The following is a 5,036-nucleotide window of genomic DNA, read 5'->3' as shown; positions in this document are numbered from 1 at the left end:
AACATTGTGAATGAGCAGTTACTGTAAATATTTTCTTCCTCTGCCTTTATATGCTCTTCTAGCCCCAAGATAGGTGGGTCCTGAAGGTGTATTGTTAGGAGCCTTCTAAGTTTTATTTCCTGTCAAGGAGTGGCAGTATTGTGGTACTTTGCCTTTCATTCAAATGCCATTAATGGAGAATGTAATCATTAGAAATGGAACATGTATTCATTAAAATCAATTCATAGAGAAAAATACAGCACTCTTAAAGAGGAAGGAGATTTGCAACCCGAGAAATAATTGACTTGTTGAAACCTCCTCCATCCAAAGGATCAGTCCTTTCTTAGAAGCCCAACTGAGTAATTGATGGTGCTCTTTACAAAGGTGCTGATTAGTAATGGCATGAGAATCCATGTTATTCAGCAATGTCTTTCAGAGACCCCGTCCAGTGAAAACACTCCAAGTGCCAGTGTAGACTCTGAGTCCACTAATTGGGAATGTAAAGATAGGATGCAGTGCATTCTTTGGGTGTTCTTTAATTATTTTGGTTCCTTTTTTCATTTCCTAGAAATACCATACTTTTAAATGGGCAAGAGGAAGAAGAGTAGTAGATCTGCAGGAGACAGAAACACTTTTGTATGTTGGCAACTAGCAAGGGGACAAGAGTCAGTGAGCTCAGATGAATGAAAAAACAGGAAAGAGGTAAAGGATTAATTTTTAGGACTTGCTGGAGACAATGCCCTGTTGAAAGTTCTTTTTGGAGATTTCAACTATCAGTGAATGCAGGTGAGAATAACTGCAGGCTAGAGGAAGTGAGAAAGCAGGGGTAAAAATGGATGTTTGGAAAGAAAAACTGCCTGGAAAAAACAGAAGGAATGCTTAAGGGGTTTCTCTTTTACTCAGGTTAACTGCAGCCTGTGCTTGAAAGTACTTTGTTTCCTAGAGAGGGGACATGTAGTATTTATGAGCAGAGACCATAGAATCAGACTGCCTGGTTTTACCACTTACTAGCTGAATTATCTGAGTATGTCTGTGCCTCAGTTTCTTTATCTGCAAAACAGAATAATGAAAGTACCCACTGCATGAGGTTATGTGAAGACTAAATGAGTTGATGTACACCAAGTATTAAGAATAGGGCCTAACATACATTAACTACTACATAAGTAATTTTGATTATGTTTTTTGAACTAAGATGACTTTCTAAGTTCATTCTCTTTCTATTGTAGCTGCCTATCTTCTGCTGTGGGCTTGGCAGGCATTCCCTATTCTGCTCTCTTAAGTGATTTCTTATATTTAAAGGTAAACACACTGAAAGCATCTATCTTTGTGTACCTGACAGGAAGAATGAGATGAGACAAAAACCCTCTTAGAACAAAAATGGACTATGAGTTTGCATGTGCAAAGGATCGAGTTGGCCCAAAACAAATCCCTTGTCCATTTCAGATTCTCAGATTGTTAAATGGATCTTTCAGTGACATACTTGCAGACACTGTTAGGTTTACTAATTCTTTCATATCATCTGGGAAAGGAGAAATAGAGGGGTAAAAACAAGATGGGAATAAGTAATGGCCAAGCAAATTGTGTTAGTAAAACTTGGGTAAGTTTCCCCCTTGGGCAAAAGGTTCTGCATTCTACTTGACTTGTTTTTTCTGTTGCTTTTTCCTGACCTCTAGAGGCACAGGAAGCTAAATACTCTGACCCTGAATTCAAGGGCTTCTCTTGTTTTACTTTTTGCAGAAACCACCTCATATTACATCACTGAAACTCCTTTCAGAAGGCTTTCTTGTTTTTGAAAGAAATGCTTATTGAGTTTCTGCTATGTGCCTGCTACGCTTTCTTTTGATCTTCATAGCAACCTGTTCAGGCACTGATACTATCTCTGTTTTATAGATGGGAAACCAAGTTTAAGTGAGGTGTTTTTTTTGTTTGTTTGTTTTTCTTTTCTTTGTTTTTCAATCCTACTCATACTGTATAAATGAGTTACTGAAATGTCCAAGGTCATGTATTACTTAATTTTGTTGTGGTGGTATCTTCCAAAATGAAAATAGCTTTATTGATGTCATTTTTTATTATAGGACAATGCATACCCAGTGTCAAAATAAATGAGGTGACACAGAAGGGCCAAAAAAAAAAAAAAACCACTGTCAACATTTTAGTATATAGCGTTCCAACATAGTTTCATTTTACCTATCTTTATATTTATTTCTTTATCACTTCGTTTGTATTTGGGTGATCTCAAGATATCAGTCCGTGTCTATTATGGCTGATCTGACTGACAAATATTGCAGCAAAGGTTCACCTATTTGCTGATAGGCTCATTTCTTCTTGTGCCTCTAATATGCAAGCTAAGCAAAGGATCTGTCAAGAGAGCTGGAATTGTTCTATAAGGCCAAGTACCACTTCACTTTGTGTGTCATCAGTTTTCCTAATTCTGGGTGTACTCTGCTTCTCTTCCATACTTCCTCCCGTACCTTACTCAAACCCTCTGAAAGGCACCCTGAGCCTCTGACATCCCAGCAGACCAGAGGAAAAAAGAGGTTACAGATTGTGTATAAGACATGAAATTTTTGGTGGACAGGATATCTCCTTAGCCATCTTCAACAACACTGTTTCCCAAACCTGTGCACTGCTTTCACAGGCATTTGAACCAGAGCAACTCCATCTTGAATAGGGGCTGGGTATAATAAGGCTGAGACCTACTAGGATGCATTCCCAGGAGGTGAAAGTAGTCTTAGTCACATGATGAGATAGGATAAAAGGATGCAGTAAAGAAATAGGCCCAAACCCACCAAAACCAAGATGGTGATGAAAGTGACCTCTGGTCATCCTCACTGTTCATTATACGCTAATTATAACACATTAGCATGCTAAAAGACACTCCATCAGTGCCCTGACAGTTCACAAATGCCACAGAAACAACAGAAAGTTACCCTATATGGTCTAAAAAGTGGAGGAACTCTCAGTTCTGGGAATTGGCCACCCCTTTCCTGGAAAACTCATGAATAATCCACCCTGTGTTTAGCATACAATTGAGAAGTAACAATAAGTATAAGCAGCGGAGGAGCCCATGCTTCTGCTTTTCCTATGGAGTAGCCATTCTTGCATTCCTTTACTTTCTTATTAAACTTACTTTCACTTTACCCTATGGATTTGCCTTGAATTCTTTCTTTCTTATTTTCTTTCTTTCTTTTTTGTTTTGAGACAGAGTTTCGCTCTTGTTGCCCAGGCTGGAGTGTACAATTGCGCTATCTCAGCTCACTGCAACCTCCGTCTCCCATGTTCAAGTGATTCTCCTGCCTCAGCCTCCCTGCTACCTGGGATTACAGGCATATGCCACCATGCTTGGCTAATTTTTTATTTTTAGTAGAGACCGGGTTTCTCCACGTTGGTCAGGCTGGTCTTGAACTCCCGACCTCAGGTGATCTGCCCGCTTCGGCCTCCCAAAGTGCTGGGATTAGAGGCATGAGCCACCAGTCCCGGCTCTTGAATTATTTCTTGCATGAGATCAAGAACCCTCTCTTGGGGTCTGAATCAAGACCACTTTCTGATAAAACTACCATGCTGGTATGAGTAGAAAATAGTTCTATAGAACCTTGGTGGAAAAAAAAAACAACAACAAAAAAACGAGACTTGTGGCACCAGAGTTAATAAGGGACCTTGGGCTGAGGGATCAATGTCATTAATCTATTGGCAAACTTATAACTCCAAGCACTGGGGCAGACTTATTCGGAAGCACTGCTGTTTAACAACATCTTCCTAGACACACCTCATCTAGTTCTCCTGGTTATATTTCTTTTGACCTCTCCTGGTTTCAACTTCCATATAGCTTCCTGATAGATGTTCTATCAGATGAGAATTGGCCTAAGGACTGTAATTACATTGCTGATGACAATGTCTTGACTCCAAAAAAGAGGAGTGAGTGGGTGATACCACTGCCAGAATATCAAATAAGCCTGTGAAATCCTTCCTGCCCCTACAGACACATCAGGAATTTGCATTAGGTACTGTAAGAAAGTGCGCGATTCAGTTTCACATTACTGCATATGGCTAGCCAGTTCTCCCAGCACCATTTATTAAATAGAGTGTCCTTTCCCCATTGTTTGTTTTTGTCAGATTTGTTGAAGATCAGATGGTTGTAGGTGTGTGGTATTATTTCTGAATTCTTTATTCCATTGGTCTTTGTGTCTGTTTTTGTACCAGTACTATGTTGTTTTGGTTCCTGTAGCCTTGTAGTATAGCTTGAAGTCAGGTAGCATGATGTATCCAGCTTTGTTCATTTTAAGATTGTCTTGGCTATATGGCCTCCTTTTTAATTTCATATGTATTGTAAAGTAGTTTTTTTCTAAATCTGTGAAATGTCAATGGTAGTTTAATGGGAATAACACTGAATCCGTAAATTACTTTGGGCATTTTCCACAAGATTGATTCTTCCTATCCATGAGTATGGAAGGTTTTGCCACTTGTTTGTGTCTTCTCTGATTTCCTTGAGCAGTAGTTTGTAGTTCTCCTTGAAGAGGTCCTTCACTTCCCTTGTTAGTTGTATTCCTAGGTATTTTATTCTATTTGTAGCAATTGTGAATGCGAGTTCATTCGTAATTTGGCTCTCTGCATGCCTGTTGTTGGTTTACAGGAATGCTAGCACTTTTGCATATTGATTTTGTATCTTGACACTTTGCTGAAGTTGCTTATCAGCTTAAGAAGCTTAAGAAGCTGAGATTATGGGGTTTTCTTGATACAGGATCATGTCATTTGCAAACAGCGACAGCTTGACTTCCTCTTTTCCTGTCTGAATACCCTTTGTTTCTTTCTCTTGCCTGATTATCCTGGCCAGGACTTCCAATACTATGTTGAATACGAGTAGTGAGAGAGGGCATCCTTGTCTTGCGCTGGTATTCAAGGTGAATGCTTCCAGGTTTTGCCCATTGTGTATGATGTTGGCTGTGGGTTTGTCATACATGGCTTTCATTATTTTGATATATGTTCCTTCTATACCTAGTTTACTGAGAGTTTTTAACATGAAGAGATGTTGAATTTTATAGAAGGCACTTCTGTGTCTA

The sequence above is a fragment of the Trachypithecus francoisi genome, unplaced genomic scaffold, assembly GCF_009764315.1.
Source record: "Trachypithecus francoisi isolate TF-2019V2 unplaced genomic scaffold, Tfra_2.0 Lachesis_group6, whole genome shotgun sequence".
Lineage (NCBI taxonomy): Eukaryota > Metazoa > Chordata > Mammalia > Primates > Cercopithecidae > Trachypithecus > Trachypithecus francoisi.
Note: the sequence above shows the minus strand (reverse complement) of the source record.